Raw genomic sequence first — 17,500 nt, 5'->3', positions numbered from 1 at the left:
TTCCTTCTCCTTTTCTTCTTTTTCTCCCTTTCTCTCTTCCTCTTCCTCTTTCTTTATCTACTTACTCTACTTTCTCCCTCTCCCGATTTTCCTTTCTTTTTTTCTCTCCTTCTCTCCTTATATCTCCGTCTCCCTTCCCCAACCTCCCTCACTCCTCCTCTCCCTCTTTCCTCTCCTTTGCCCCAACATTTCTCCTACTCGCTCACTCCAACTTCTCTGTCTCACTCTCCCTATCTCCCTTCATCTTCCTCTCTCTTCCCAACATTTCTCCTTCTCCCTCACTCTCTTCCTCTCCGTCTTCCTTCCCCCAACCTCTCCCTCTCCCTCTTTCCCTTTCTCTATTTCTCCCTTCCCATAACATCTCTTTTTCTCCCTCTCCCTCTCTCTCTCTTCTTCTCCTTCTCCCTCTCTCCCTTCTTCTCCCTCTCTATCTCCTTCTCTTCCTCTCTCCCTTCCACCAATCTTTCCCTTCCTCTCCCCCTCTCTCTTCTCCCTTCCTCTCCCTCGTCCTGTTCCCCTCCCTTCCCCAACCCCTCTCCCTCTCCCTTTTTCACTTCCACGAACCATTCCCTTCCCCTCCCTTTCCCTCTCCTTCTCTCCCTTCCTCTGCCTCTCCCTTGCTCCAACCCTCCCTCCCTCTCCCTTTCCCTCTCCTTCTCTCCCTTGCTCCAACCCTCCCTCCCTCCAACCTCCCTTTCCTCTCCTTCTCTCCCTTCCTCTGCCTCTCCCTTTCTCCAACCTCCCTTCCTCTCCTTTCCGTCTCCTTCTCTCTCCTCTCCTCTGCCTCTCCTTTCTTCCAACCCTCCTTCCCTCTCCCTTTCTCTCCCTTCCTCTGCCTTTCCGTCCTTCTCCCTTCCTCTCCCTTTCCCTCTCCCTCTTTCCTTTCCTCTCCCTTCCCCTCTCCTTCTCTCCCTTCCCCTCTGCCTCTACCTTGCTCTCCCTTCCCCTCTCCTTCTCTTCCTTGCTCTCCCTTTCCCTCTCCCTATTCCCTTCCTCCAACCATTCCCTTCCCTCCCTTTCCCTCTCCTTCTCTCCCTTGCTCTGCCTCTCCCTTGCTCTCCCTTCCCCTCTCCTTCTCTTCCTTGCTCTCCCTTTCCGTCTCCTTCTCTCCCTTCCTCTCCCTTCCCCTCTCCTTCTCTCCTTCCCCTCTCCTTCTCTCCCTTCCCCTCTCCTTCTCTCCCTTGCTCTGCAACCTCCTCCCTCTCCCTTTCCGTCTCCTTCTCTCCCTTCCTCTGCCTTTCCGTTCCTCCTTCTCTCCCTTCCTCTCCCTCTCCCCTTCCTCCTTCTCTCCCTTGCTCTACCTCTCCCTTGCTCCAACCTTCCCTCCCTCTCCCTTTCTCTCCCTTCCTCTGCCTTTCCGTCTCCTTCTCTCCCTTCCTCTCCTTCTCTCCCTTCCTCTCCCTTCCCCTCTCCTTCTCTCCCTTCCCCTCTCCTTCTCTCCCTTGCTCCAACCCTCCCTCCCTCTCTGGCTCAACCACACGCTAAAAAGTTTCATCTAATGGAGTCCAAGTGAATGAGGGAGATACTTGGAACCTTGATAGCTCGCCCAGTCAGGGTATTAGGCCACCACGTTCTCTGTCTGTCTGTCTGCCTATCTGTCTGTCTGTCTGTCTGTCTGCCTGTCTGCCTGCCTGTCTGTCTGTCTGTCGCTGTTGATCTTTTTCTTTCTTTCTAAATTTCTCTTTCTTCGTTTTTTTTCTGTCTCTTCTTCTTTCTTTCTTTCTATTTCTCTCTCTCTTTCTCTGCCTGTCTGTCTATTTTGGTTGGTGTGTGTGTGTGTGTGTGTGTGTGTGTGTGTGTGTGTGTGTGTGTGTGTGTGTGTGTGTGTGTGTGTGTGTGTGTGTGTGTGTGTGTGTGTGTGTGTGTCATTCAAATATCCTATTTTTCAACATCCAAGAACATCCAAATTTACCCTCAGGTTAGTGGAAAATGTATTTTACTGTAATTATGTCTTTATTAAATATGTAAAGACTAGATGTTTATATATGTCTATCTATCTTGTCTATCTATCTTGGTGTCTTGTTTTGAGTCTATTTTTGTTTATCTCTTTGTCTGTCAGTCTGTCTATTTGTCCATTTTTGATTGTCATTTCACCTCTCTCTCTCTATCTACCTCTCTCTCTCTCTCTCTCTCTCTCTATCTATCTATCTATCTATCTATCTATCTATCTATCTATCTTTATCTCTCTCTCCCTCCTCTCTTTCTCTCTCTCTCTCTTTCTCTACCTCTCTCTTCCTCCCTCCCTCCCTCCCATCCGTCCTTCTCTCCCTCTCTCCCTCTCTCCCTGTCTTCCTCCTTCCTACCCTCCCTCTCATCCCTCCTTTCTCTTTCTCTCCCCCTCTCTCTCCCCCTCCCTCCCATCCGTCCCTTCTCTCCCTCTCTCCCTCTCTCCCTGTCTTCCTCCTTCTCTCCCTCCATCTTATCCCTCCTTCTTTAGTTCTCTCTTTCTCTCCCCCTCTCTCTCTCCCTACGTATCACTCCCATCCGTCCTTCTCTCTTTCTCTCCCTCCCTCCCTGTATTCCTCCTTCCCTCCCTACAACCCACCTCTCTTTCTCTCATTCTCTCTTTCTCTCTCCCATCCCTCCTTCTCTCATTTTCTCTTTCTCTCCCCCTCTCTCTCTCCCTACGTATCAGTCACACTCCTCTTACTATCAACAACACCTCTTCACCGCCTCTGCCTCTTGCCATGGAGCCGTGTTATCCCCTTCCGAGGCCCCTCTTCTCCCCTTCCTCACTTGGCGCCGTCCGTCCTCTCCTCCTCCCTCCTCCTCTCCCCTCCCTCCTCCTCCTCTCCCCTCTCTCCCTCCCTCCTCTCCCTCTCCCTCTCTTCCCTCCTTCTCTCCTCTCCTACTCCCTCTCTTCCCTCCTCTTCCTCTCCCTCTCTCCCTCCCTCCTCCTCTCCCCTCTCTCCCTCCCTCCTCCTCCTCTCCCTCTCTCCCTCCCTTCCTCTCCGTCCCCTCGCGCGCTCCCTCCCTCTCCCCCTCCCCCTCCAACCCCGTGTCTCCTCCTTACCTCTATCACCTCGTTTTAGCGTCTTGCCGTTCATCTCCTCCTTCTTCTTCTCTCTCTATCTCCATTTTCCACCCTTTCTCCTATTCTTTCCACTCCCACCCTTTTATTTTGCTATCCTATTCTTCCTGTCTCTCTCTGTTCTTATTCCTTTTCCATCCTCTTAACCCCTCTTTCTTGTCCTCCCTCCTTTCCCTTCTCCCCTTTCACCCCTTCCTCCCTATCTCCCCATCCTTCGCCACTACCTCCACATCTTTCTCTCCTACCTCCTTCTTCCACTCCTTCCTTCCTCTATCCTTCTCCTCCCCTTTCTTCCCCTTCTCACTTTCTCTCCCTCTCCTTCTCTCCTTCCTCCCTCTCTGTCCTCCTCATTCCACCCCCTCCTCTCTCTCTCTTCTCCCTTTCCCACCTCTTCCTCCTCCTTCTCCTTTTCTTTTCCTCCTCCTTCTCCCCTACTTTCTCCTCGTCCTTCTCCCCTACCTCCGTTTCTCCTCACCTTCTCCCCAACCTCCCTTCCTCCCTAATCTCCTCCTCCTCCTTCTTCCCTATAATCTCCTCCTCCTCCTTCTTCCCTACCCCCTACCCATCCCTCCCTCCCCCCCCTCCCCCTGCCGTTTTGTACCCAACGACCGGGACAAGAATGTTTAGTACTCGAATAATTATCTCATTTTTTTTTTTTTTTTTTTTTTTTTTTTTGCGGGCGCCGTGTGTGTGGTTTATGATTACTGTGTGGTTTGTTGTCGTTTTTCATCATGTCATTAACATGTTTCGCCTTTTCCGTTCTTACGTCTGTTTTGTTTTTGTTTTCCTCTCTGTGTCTCTTACTTTCCCTTCACCCTCTCTGTCTCTATCTAGATATTTCTATCTATTCATCTCTATATGTTTATCAATCTTTCTATATCTGTTTATCTATTTATCTATCTATATCTGTGTATCTATCTGACTATCTATATCTGTCTATCTATCTATCTATATCTGTCTATCTATCTATCTATATCTGTCTATTTATCTATCCGTCTGTATGTATCTCTCATTCTGTCTGCCGGTCTGTTTGTCTATCTGTCTGTCTGTCTGTTCCTTACACCCCCTCTCTCTCTCTCTATCTCTTTCTCTGTCTGTCTGTCTGTCTGTCTCTCTCTTTCTGTCTCTCTCTCTCTCTCTCTCTCTCTCTCCTCTCTCTCTCTCTCTCTCTCTCTCTCTCTCTCGCTCTCTCTCTCTCTCTCTCTCTCTCTCTCCCCCTCTATCCTCTTCCATCCCTCATCTCTTTTACTCAATTTCTCTGTATCGTCGTCTCCGCGAATTATTAATTGCCTGCAAAGCATTAAACCGTTTTCACCTAATTAAGGTGTACATGCAAACGAGCGCTTGTGTGAGTGAGTGAGTGTGCTTGCTGTATCCCTCTGTGTGTGGTGCTTGCCTTGATTTCAATTAATGAAATGACTGTGCTAGATTAATACTTGATATATACTGAATATGTGTCTTACTGTTTTATTTTTGTTTATCTTGTGTGTTTATTGTTTATTATGTGGTTTATGATTTCGTTCTTGTGTGTTTTTTTTTCTGTCGTTTTTCTTTCTATTTATTAATTTTTTTCTGTTTAATCTAATGTGTATCAATTTATTAGTATATTATTCTGTGATTAATGACTTGCATGTCTTTGGGAAATGGAAAGGATTATCACACACTGATTATTCCTAAATTGATTATCTCGAGAAAATCATATCTAAAACCACTTCACTTTAATGCAATATACAAATTTTGAAAAAAAAAAAAATCCCTAACAAGTTTTAGAATCAGTTCTTTCATGCGAGTCAAGATGTTTTCCAATAAAGATAAATGCTAATTAACTTTTCAAATCACAATAAAGTTAGTGTCATTTTCTGAGAGTGTTTGTTAATGTCTCGTGTTCCAATTTCTTGAATTACTTTCTGGTACAAAGTCCATTTTGATGCATTTTGATAATATTAATTCATATTGGAGTAGGTGGTACGTTTTCAATTAACTGTTTTTTTTTTAATCATCTAGAGATATTAGTATATCCTGTTCAAGCTAATTTTCTTGATGATGCTATGAAATTGCATCATGTTGTTGGTCATAATTATCAGAAAATGATCATAATTATCAAAAATCATACTGACTTTTTTTCCTTTTTTCTCTTCCTTTTCTTTTATTTATTTATTTATTTATCTATTTATTTATTTTTTGCGCCATAAGATTCTTTCCAATATTACGATTCTGCGCTACAGTAACTTCATATTTCTTAAGGAGCGTAGAAGTCTTTGGGTTTTGCTAAGGAACGCAAAGTCTTTGGGTTTTGTTAAGGTTTTCTTCATATTTGCAGATAGAACAAATTGTACGATATTTCTCCTTGATAGACTCGTGTTTCGTGAATTTTTTGAGATTATAATATTCTCGTCTCTTCCTTCCTCCTTTTCCCTCCTATTTCTCTTCTTCCCTCTCGCTCTTCTTCTTCCTTCCTCTCCCCTGTCTCCCCTTCCTCTTCCTCACCCTCCCTTCCTCAATTACTCTTCTTCCTCCTTCCTCCCTTTTCTCCCCTTCCGTCGTCTCTCTCTTCTTCCCCTTCTTCCTCTTTCCTTCCTCCTCTTTTCCCTCTCTCTCTTCTCACTCCTTCCTTCCTCTTTCCTCTCTTTCTCTCTTCTCCCTCCTTCCTTCCTCTCTCTCTCTTCTCCCTCCTTCCTTCCTCTCTTTCTTCTCCCTCTTTCCTCTCTCTCTCTCTTCTCCCTCCTTCCTTCCTCTCTTTCTTTTTCCTCTTTCCTCCCTCTCTCTCTTCTCCCTCCTTCCTTCCTCTCTTTCTTCTTCCTCTTTCCTCCCTCTCTCTCTTCTCCCTCCTTCGTCTTCCTTTCTCTCTTCGTCTTCCTTTCTCTTTCCCTCTCTTTCTCCATCTTATACTATTCTTCTCTCTGACAAACCCGTGCAGCTGTGATCCTTTTTCGTAGAATGTTGTTATAATCTTATCATTATCATTATCAATATTATCATTACTCTTTTGTTTGTTTGTTTGTTTGTTTTGGCCAATATCATGAGGAAAGGATTTCAACTTTCAGAGTTTGGTGAATGTTCATAAGTTGAGACCTTTTTTTTTTACGTCTTCACTTCTGTGTTTCTCTTCTCTTCTCTTTCTTTTTTTCTGCTTCCACTTCGTTTTCTTCATTTTCTTTTTTCTTTTTTTTTTTAACCTTTTGCTTCTCTTTTTCTTCTTTCGTTCTTTCTGATTTCATTTTGCTTCCTTGCTTTTCTTCGTTATCTTTATCTTCTTTCTTTTCCTTCCTCTTCTTTCTCTCATTATATTTATCTTCATTTATCTATTCTTCATTCATTCTTTATCATTATTATTATCTTCTGTCCCTATCTGTTTATTTTTCTTACATATCTTCCAACTTCATTATCTATTCTTCATTCCTTCTTTATCATTATTATTATCTATCCCTGTCTGTTTATTTTTCTTACTCATCTTCCAACTCCTTTATCTATTCTTCATTCATTCTTTATCATTATTATCTCATCTTCCAACTTCTTTATCTATTCTTCATTCATTCTTTATCATTCTTCTATCCCTGTCTGTTTATTTTTCTTACTCATCTTCCAACTGACTTACATCAGATGTTTTCTCTTAAAAAAAAAAAAAAAAAAAAAAAAAAAAACACTTTTGGCACTTTTCTGAAAGTTTTAACCCTAAGGTACATACGTACTACACCCTCATCGCCCGCTCCCCCCCCCCCCCAATCCCCCCTTTCCCCGGCCCCCACCCCCACCCCGCCCCATTCTGTGTACTACGTAGACGCCAATCCCCATCCCCCCCATCCCCCTCACCCCCACCACTTCTTTTCCCCTTCTGCCCCTCCCCCTCCCCCCTTCCACCCCCTATGTATCCTCCAACCCCCCTACCCCTCTCCCTCCACCCCATTCCCCCATATCCCCGCCCCTCCCCCTTCTCCCCCACCCCTCCATCCCTTCCCCGTACTACGCAGCCTCCCCCAATTCCCTACCCCTCTCCCCCCTCCCCCTTCTTCCCCACCCCTTCCCCCCCCCCCCACGTATCCTCCAACTCCCCTACCCTCTCCCCCTCCCCCTTCTCCCCACCCCTTCCCCCTCCCCCCACGTATCCTCAACCCCCCTACCCCTCTCCCTCCACCCTTCCCCCATATCCCTGCCCCTCCCCCTTCCCCCTTCCCCGTACTACGGAGCCTCCTCCAACCCCCCCCCTACCCCTCTCCTCCCTCCCCGTTCTCCCCCCCCCTTCCCCGTACTACGCCGCCTCCAATCTCTTATTTCCGGGGATTTGTTCAGTAGCAATTCAAGGATTATGTGATTAGGTGATTGGGGAAGTAAGCGGTCAAGTTATTTAGCTGAACAGATATAGTTTACAAACATATAAGCATGTAAACATATACAAAAGTACTCACCCATTAAATGGCTAAGCAAAATACACATTTTAACCACACACACACACACAGACGCACATAGCACACACACACACACACACACACAGACGCAAATAGCACACACACACACACACAGACGCAAATAGCACACACACACACACACACACACACAGACGTACACAGCACACACACACACACACACACACACACAGACGCAAATAGCACACACACACACACACAGACGCAAATAGCACACACACACACACACACACACACACACACCACACACACACACACACACACACACACGCACACAAAACACACACACACACACGCATACAAAACACACACACACACACACACACACAAGGACACATGGATACGCATTATTATTTGACACAATTCTGACTGCTAACTTTGTATTTGACACACCAATAACTACCGACATATAGCACATCTGGAGTCACCAAATGTATATATGACACAAGTATAATAACCATTTTTAAAATTTAGTACAGACTTCATTACCAACTCTAGATTTTACTTAAAATTGAACAAACTGCTTCATGAATCGTATTCACGTTGACAAAAGTGGAAAGGTATGAATGAGAACGAATATCTTCACAACACAAGAGATGTATTTTACCGGTTTCGAATATGTCATGTATTTCTGACAAAGATATATTCGAAACCGGTAAAATACATCCCTTGTATTGTGAAGATATTCGTTCTCATTCATACCTTTCCACACACTGCTTCTTATCTGACACAACCGCTATTACAACCACCTGTATATATGGCATAGTTGTACCTCATTTTCTTCATTTCTTGTAGCATAATTTCACCATTCTAAGACCACCCCATAGACAATGCAATGAAAAAAGACAAAAAGAATAAACAAATAAATGAAAAATACCAAAAAATCATAAAGACGAAGACCCTCCCCCCCCACCACATGATACCACCACCATGCTCGATACCAGTCAGGATGCAAGTTATGCTTTACCAGAATATATGATAATGAGATACGATGCTGCTATGACGCGAGTATGAGAGTACCAACCATCATAACCCGACGTGGCGTCAACGGGTAAAACCCCATTGACGTTATATTTGTCCAAAAAGGCATCATACAACGTAGTTTCATTATACAGAAGACCCTGGGAGTGACGTAGTTGTCCTCTCGCTTGTTTGCACTATTTCGCTGCTATTTATCTATTAGTCTATCTGTATTTGTATATAGCCATGTATACAGATGGTATAATATATGATAAAGAGAGAGATAAAAGATTAAGGAGACAGATCAAACGAAAAATAAAAGAGAGAGAAAACAAAAACGAAAAAAATGAAAAGACAGAAAGGGATGTCAAAGGATAATCATCTTAATCCTCACTATTTGCATTGCTATTTCCTCCTCGCTCGCCCGCACGTCCGCGCTACTTCGTCGCCTCTGTTGTATAAAAGACCCGTTAATAGGAAGATAGGTTGGGAGACAGAATTCGCGACCTCGGGGGAGACATTCGCTGAGTACGAGTAGAAGGAAGAGGATGGTGTTTTCTCAAAAAGGGAGCCAACTTTGGGTTTTCATAAGGAGTATAGAAGTCCTTGGGTTTTCATAAGGAACGTAAAGTACTTGGGTTTTCCAAAGGAACGCAAAGTCTTTGGGTTTTGTTAAGGAACGCAAAGTCCTTGGGTTTTCTTAAGGAGCATAAAAGTCCTTGGGTTTTCCTAAGGAACACAAAGTCTTTGGGCTTTGTTAAGGAACGCAAAGTCCTTGGGTTTTCTTAAGGAGTATAGAAGTCCTTGGGTTTTCTTAAGGAGTATAGAAGTCCTTGGGTTTTCTTAAGGAGTATAGAAGTCCTTGGGTTTTCTTAAGGAACGCAAAGTCCTTGTTTTTTTAAGGAACGCAAAGTCCTTGGATTTTCTTAAAGAACGTAAAGTTCTTGTGTTTTCTTAAGGAGTGTACTGTAGAAATTCTTGGGCGGTTTTCTCAAAGACCTTAATACAGTAGTAGGGAGAGGAATAGTATTTTCTTAAAAAGGGAGCTGAGAATCCTTGGGTTTTCTAAAGGAGTGTAGATGTCCTTGGGGTGCTTTCTGAAAGGACATATAACAGTTGCAAGAAGAGGGATGGTATTTTCTTTAAAAAAGCCTGGAGTTCTTTGGTGTTCTTAAGGAGCGTACTATAGAAGTCTCTGGGTATTCTTAAGGAGTGAAAAAGACCTTGGATTTTCTTAAAGGTGCTGTTACACTAGTACTTTTTCCGTCAATTTTTTGACAATTCTCTTAAATTTTCTCCATTTTTGAGCGAATTGTTGATTCTCCAGTCAGACGATAATGATCGTTTCCGTCTGAAAACCTTTCCGTCAACTTTTTCAGCCAAGCATACTCAAATCAAGAGCTATATTCGAGAATGTTTGTATTTATGTTAAATAAAATTGTCAAAAAATTGACGGAAAAAGTGCTAGTGTGACACGGCCTTAAGGAGCGCAAAAATCCTTGAGTTTTCTTAAGGAATATACTATAGAAGTCCTTGGGTTTTCTTAAGGAGCGTAGAAGTCCTAAGGGGAGGGGGAGGGGGTTCTTCGAGGACTCAGTAGAATAGCAGGAACTGGGCAATTTCTTTCGCAGGTAATTACAGGTGGAGGAGCTAGGTATCATCTCCGTTTAATTTTTTGTTTGTTTATTTTTGTTGTTGTTGTCATTTTCGCTGATAGATGTTTTGTGTTTTTTTTTTCTTTTTTTTGCATTTTTTTTTTTTATTGAGTTTTATCGAATGAATCTTCAGCACACAAAAAGAAGATAGATAATCAAAGTCATAAATAAGTTAAAAAAAAAATCTAATATTGCATAAACATTACTAAGTAAGTAAAGAGAAAATGATGATAAGCTAAAGTAATAATTCATAAATAATATTTTCACGTTTTTTGTTTGTTTGTGATAAAATACTTATGAATATAATCATATATAAACCGATACTCATTTAAACCAATTTTCATTTCGGTGGAAAAGGAGGCGGAAAACAAGAAGAGGAGAGGAAGAGGAAGAAGAGAATGATTAAGAATGAGAAAGAGATAGACAAGATGGAGAAAAAAATGATGAAGATGAAGATTGAGAATAAAGAAATTAAGAAAATAAAGAAAAAAATATGATAAAAAAACAGGAAAAGACGAAGAAGATTGGATCCACGAAAGAGAGACAACAAAAATGAAAAATGAAAAGAAAGAGAGTGAAAATAAAATTGAACGTCTCTTATCATTTTTTTTTTACCTTTAATTTTTATTATCATTATTGAGAGAGAGATCAAGAGAGAGAGAGAGATCAAGAGAGAGAGAGAGATCAAGAGAGAGAGATCAAGAGAGAGAGAGAGAGAGAGAAAGAAAGAGAGAGAGAGAGTGAGAGTGAGAGAGAGAGAGAGAGACAGACAGACAGACAGACAGACAGACAGACAGAGTGAGACAGAGAGAGAGAGAGAGATAGAAAAAGAGAGAGAGAGAGAAGATTGTGAAATAGGAAAATCACCTCAATATTGATAGATAAAGAAAAAAAACATTTCGTAAACCTCTAGGAGACGGGAACACCCCATTCTGTCACTTAAGAAACAAGACACAACAAAAAATTAAAAGAATGTCACAAGAAGAGAAAGATGGTGATGAAGAGAGAACACGGAAGTAATGGGAAATGATGTCCGATGAGGTATGTCAACCCACATGACAGCTCATGTTAATGCCTTTGACATCTTGACTTCACCGAAAAAATATTAGTATCTGAATACAGCAGAATGTTCATGTTTGTAAGATATATATTGATAAATATTTCCCTGTATATATGTAGAGATAATAAAGATATATGATAAATTTGCATATAACGAAGAGTAGTTATAGATTTTTACTGTGGATAATCTCATATGAATTCGCTGGATTTGGATAACGAAAATGCTTATGTACAGATCACACAGAATACATACACAAAGAAGCATACACGTACAAATGCAAACACGTACACAAACACAACACAATCAAGCACAAACACATACAGATAAACAGACACACACACACGCATAAATAAACAAATAAACACACTCACTCACATACAAATACAAATACACACCCACCCGTAAACCCACACTACGTACACATATACATAACCACCCCTCCACCCACCCACACACACAAACAAACTCACCCACATCCACACACAAACAAACTCACCCACATCCACACACAAACTCACTCAAATCCACACACAAACAAACTCACCCACATCCACACACAAACAAACTCACCCACATCCACACACAAACAAACGCAAGCCCAGGTCGACAACCCCAGAACGAAAAAAAAACACCTTAAAAACGAAACGAAAAACAAGTGTCATTCACTAATTCTCCAAGATCAAGATGAACGCCTCAGCATGTCACAGTGCCAGTGTTTTCCGTCAGTGCCAGGTCAATCGAGTGGCACTGAGATCATGTCTTCTTGGCCCTGACGCATTTACGAGGCCTTCTTGTCTTATTTTATTTTATTTGTGCTTTTGTTTCATTTGTTTTGTTTTTGTTCTGTGCTGTGGTCTCTTTTTTGTAGTTTTCATTAGCTTTATGTTCTGTTTTTATTTGTCTTTTATTTGTTTTTTTCTTCCCTTCCTTTTTTCCTCGTTCTCCTTCTTCTTTTTGTCTTTCTTGCCCTTCTCTTCCTCCCCTTCTCCAACTACTCGTTCGTCTCCTCCTGGCTCTTTTCCTCCTCTTCCTCCCCTTCCTTATCCGTCCCTTCTCCTCCTCCTCCTCCTCCTTTTCCACTTCATCCTCTTCCTCTCCTTCCTCCTCCCTTTCTCCCTATATCTTCTCCTCCCTCCTCTTCCTCTCTCCCTTATTTCTTTATCATCTCCTCCTCTTCTTCTTCCTCTTCTCCCTCCTTTCCCTTATTTTCCCTTTATCAACTCCTCTTCCTCCTCTTCCCCTCTCCCTTATTTCCTTATCATCTTCTCCTCCTCCTCCTCTTCTTCTTCTTTCCTTTCCTTTCTCCTCTCCCTCCTTTCCTTTATTCCCCCTTTATCTCCCCCCTCCTCCTCCTCCTCCTCCTCCTCTTCCTCCTCCTCTCCTCCCTACTCTCTATATTCTCTCATCCCCTCCTCCTCCTCTCCTTCATTCTTCCACCTCCTCTTTCTCCTCTCCATTATTTTCCCCCTTTATCATCTTCCTCTTCATTCTTCCACCTCCTCTTTCTCCCTCTCCATCTTCTTCTTCTTCCTCCCTCCTCCTCCTCCTCCTCCTCCCCCCTCCCTCCGCCTCCTCCTCCTCTTCATTCTTTCACCTCCTCCCTCTTCCTCGTCCTCCTCCTCCTCCTCGTCTACTTTCTCCTCCTCCTCCTCCTGCTCCTCCTCTTCCTCCTCCTCCTCCTCCTCCTCCTCCTTCTTTTCCTCCTTCTCCTCCTCCTCCTCCTCCTCCTCCTCCTCTTCCTCCCTCTTTACAACAATAGTTTCTCAAACTATTGGTATTCCTTCTTAACCTCTCGTGCGGTTTCTTATAGAATGTAAATACAAGTCATATAAAGATCTCCGATATTCTTCAGATGTTTTTATTGCATTGTTGATTTATCATAAATCGTTGCATAGATTTTGCAAAATAAATATGAAGAGGAAAGAAATGTAATGATGATGATGATGATGATGATGATGATATTTCCGATGTGTTATGATCAATATTTTATATGAATAAAACAAAAAATATGTATGTTTTTTATATCTAATTCTAAATTTGGAGATTATTTGGATATTTGATTGGATGAATGCGCGAAAGGAGATGAAGAATCAATGATGATGATGGTGAAAGAGAGGAAGAAGAAAGAGAAGAAAATAATATTCAGGAAATGTAAAAAAAAAAAAAAAAAAAAAAAAAACGAATATTGGACTTCAACCAATGTGTCGTCGGCGCCTCACTTCGCTCTCCCTTCCCTCTCTCATCCTTCTTCCCCTTGCTCTCTATCCCCTTCTCTCCTTTCTTTCCTGCCTCTTCCTTCTTTTGCTATCCTATTTCCTCCTCCCCTCCCCCTCCCTCTCTCCCTCCCTCCCTCCTCCTCCTCCTTCCCACCTCTCCTTCCTCCCTTCTTCAACCTCTCTCCCTCCACCCCTCCCCTCTCAACCCCGTCCTTCCCTCACTCCCACTTCCTCCTCCCTCCCCCTCCCTTCCCTTCCCTCCCCCTCCCTTTCCCTTCCTCCCCTCTCCCTTCCCCCTTTCTCCCTCCCCCTCCCTTCCTTCATCCCTCTCCCCTCATTTCATCCCTTCCTCCCTCCCCCTCCCTCCCCTCTACCTTCCCCTTCCTCCCTCCCCCTTCCCCTTCTCTCTTCCTCCCTTCCCTTCCTCCCTCCCCCCCTTCCTTCCTCCTTCCTCCCTCCCTCTCCCTCTCCCTTACTCCCTCCCCTCTCTCTCCCTTTCCTTCCTCCCCCTCTCCCTTCCCTTTCTCCCTCCCCCCCTCCCTTCCCTTCATCCCTCTCCCCTCACTTTCCCTTCCTCCCTCCCTCCCCCTCTCTTCCCCTTCCTCCCTTCCCCTCCCTTCCCTTCCTCTCTCTCCCCCTCCTTCCCCTTCCTCCCTCCCCCCTCCCTTCCCTTCCTCCCTCCCCCTCCCTCCCTCCTCCCTCCCCCCCCCTCCCTTCCCCTTCTTCCCCTCCCCCTCCCTTCCCTTCCTCCCTCCCCCTCCCACCCTCTCCATTCCTTTCCTCCCTCCCCCCCTCCCTTCCCTCTTCTTCTTCCCTCCCTCCCCCTCCCTTCCCTTCCCCCTCCCCCCTCCCTTCCCTTCCTCCCTCCCCCTCCCTTCCCTTCCTCCCTCCCCCTCCCTTCCCTTCCTCCTCCCTCCCCTCCCTTCCCTTCCCTCCCTCCCCCTCCCTCTTCCCTTCCTCCCTCCCCCTCCCTTCTCTTCCTCCCTACCCCCTCCATTCCTTTCCCTCCCTCCTCCCCCTCCCTTCCCTTCCTCCCCCCTCCCTACCCCACCCTGATTCCCAGCAGGGGGGCGGGCGATGACCTTCCATCTTGTTTACTACGCCGCCCGCACCCTAACCCCCCCCCCTCCTCCCTCACCCCCCTCACCCCCGATCGCTTGCATGGCACATACGCGCATGAAGGTGCACTCGAGAATCATGCACGGAGCGACGGCGACCTGTCGTCCCTCTGGCGGCGAGAAAAGGAGTTACTCATTGTTGTGGCACCTTTGCATGGCATACTCAGATCTTGTGGCATAAATGGAATACTCAGCTCTTGTGGCACCTTTAAATGGCGTACTCAGTTCCTGTGGCATTAAATGGCATACTCAGATCTTGTGGCACCTTTACATGGCATACTCAGCTCTTATGGCACCTTTAGATGGCATACTCAGTTCAAGTGGCATTAAATGGCATACTCATCTTGTGGCATCTTTACATGGCATACTCAGCTCTTATGGCACCTTTAAATGGCATACTCAGTTCAAGTGGCATTAAATGGCATACTCAGCTCTTGTGGCACCTTTGAATGGCGTTCTCAGTTCCTGCGGCATTAAATGGCATACCCCGCTCTTATGGCACCCTTACATGGCACTCTATGGACACGGGGATATAAGGCAGCGGGATTATGATGCTTTGGTCACTTGGCACCAGAACGCGGCACTGTTCTATCGAGATGCCAGAGACGCTATCTTTGGCAGCCAGATATTCTGTCCTTTGTTCTGGAAGAGTCTCTTGTCTGTTTACTAAATGAGGGAGATGGGGGAGAAAGAGAGAGAGAGAGAAGGGAAGAAGACAGGGAGAGAGAGAGAGAGAAAGAGAGTGTGTGTGTGTGTGTGTGTCTGTGTGTGTGTGTGAGAGAGAGAGAGAGAGAGAGAGAGACAGAGAGACAGAGAGCGAGAGAGAGAGAGAGAGAGAGAGAGAGTGGAGGGGGGCGAGGGAGAGAGAAAGAGAGAGAGAGAGAGAGAGAGAGAGAGAGAGAGAGAGAGAGAGAGAGAGAGAGAGACGATAGACATAGAGAGAGAGAGAGAGAGAGAGAGAGAGAGAGAGAAAGAGAGAGAGGGTGAGAGAGAAAGAAAGAGAGATAGATAGATAGATAGATAGATAGAGAGAGAGAGAGAGAGAATTAAGCACAAACACACAAAAAAGCAGAAACAAAGAAAGATACTAAACTAGAGACAGAGAGAAGGGAAGAAACACCCTTTGATTTCCAAAGTCTTTCTCCCTCACTTTTACTCTTTATCTCCAACACTCGATGATGGAGAGGACCTATTATCTTGGGGGCGAGGTCACTGATTATGTTTTGTAGGATCTATGTATGTGTGTGTGTCTGTTTGTCTCTCTATCTTGGTTTTGTATTAGTGTCTTTTTATTTGTTTCGTCTTGTCTGTCTCTGTCTTGCTAACTGTCTTTCGTCTCTCTCTCTCTCTCTCTGTCTCTGTCTCTCTCTCTCTCTCTCTTTCTATGTCTGTCTGTCTGTCTGTCTGTCTGTCTCTCTCTCTCTCTCCCTCTCTCTCCCTCTCTCTCTCTCTCTCTCTCTCTCTCTCTCTCTCTCTCTCTCTCTCTCTCTCTCTCTCTCTCTCTCTTTCTCTATCCCTCTCTCTCTCTCTCTCTCTCTCTCGCTCTCTCTCTCTCTCTCTACTCTCTCTACCTCTCTACTCTCTCTCTCTCTCTCTCTCTCTCTCTCTCTCTCTCTCTCTCTCTCTCTCTCTCTCTCTCTCTCTCTCTCTCTCTCTCTCTCTCCCTCTCTCTCTCTCACTCACTCTCGCACTTATTTTCCTCCCTTTTATAATGCAAATCAACACATTAATTTCAATAAATTTCATTTGCGCATTACTGTGCAATTTCTTATGAACCTACGACATGGATTTATGCAAATTTTAGTGTAATTTACGTGTCTGTCCATTAACTCTGCTTACACAAGTGCTTTTGATGTTCAATTTGATGAAGTGGTCTCGTTTTCCTTGCTTGAAAATCAGACTGTGATTCTGAAGCTTATGAAGTCTAGTCTTTGTGGGGATCTATCCACTTGCCTTGTTGGATACGTGGATCGGAGAATGGAGGTTGAGATTGGGGTGCGTTGGATGCTTTGTTTGGGTTGGGGTGATCTGTATGATTTTTTTTTTCTTTTTTTTCTTTTTTTTTTATAGACAACTTTGTGTGTGTGTGTGTGTGTGTGTCTGTTTATTTATATTTATATTTATATCCATTGATCTATCTCCTTTATCGAGGCACACACACACACACACACACACACACACACACACACACACACACACGCAAACACACACACACACACACACACACAAAACACACACGCAAACACACACACATACAACCCCCCTCTCCTCCCCTTCCCCCCAAAAAAAACAAAAACACACACACACACACACAAATCCTCCTCCTCCTCCCCCCCTCCCCCTCCACGCACACACAACCCCTCCCCTCCCAAACAAAACAAAACACACGTGTCCCCGCCCGCAAACGCCCCCTCCCCTCCCCCTCCCCCAACACAATGGCTCTCCTAACAACGGCTGGCAGACTTTGACGAAAACCTGCAGCATCTTCAGGCAGTTGCAACACAATTGCCACTTCCGCCTGGTTCCCTCCCTCGCCTCACGTCTTGCATCAATCCCATCGTGTCTACGTGCTTCCTATTGCCTCCTCCTCCTCCTTCTCCTCCTTCTCCCTCTCCGTTGCAATAATTGCAAAATTTAAAAATCAGCATCTATCCTTTCTTTCTTTCTTTTTTTTATTCGTATTACTCCTTTTTTTCTTTCTCTTTTTATTCGTGTTACTCCATTCTCTCTTTCTTTTTTTTATTCGTGTTACTCTTTTCTTCCTTTCTTTCTTTTTTAATTCGTATTATTCCTTTCTTTCTTTCTTTTTTAATTCGTGTTACTCCTTTCTTTCTTTCTTTTTTAATTCGTATGACTCCTTTCTTTCTTTCTTTCTTTTTTAATTCGTATTACTCCTTTCTTTCTTTCTTTTTTAATTCGTATTACTCCTTTCTTTCTTCCTTTCTTTTTTAATTCGTATTACTCCTTTCTTTCTTTCTTTTTTAATTCATGTTACTCCTTTCTTTCTTTCTTTTTTAATTCGTATGACTCCTTTCTTTA

The sequence above is a fragment of the Penaeus vannamei genome, chromosome 16, assembly GCF_042767895.1.
Source record: "Penaeus vannamei isolate JL-2024 chromosome 16, ASM4276789v1, whole genome shotgun sequence".
Lineage (NCBI taxonomy): Eukaryota > Metazoa > Arthropoda > Malacostraca > Decapoda > Penaeidae > Penaeus > Penaeus vannamei.
Note: the sequence above shows the minus strand (reverse complement) of the source record.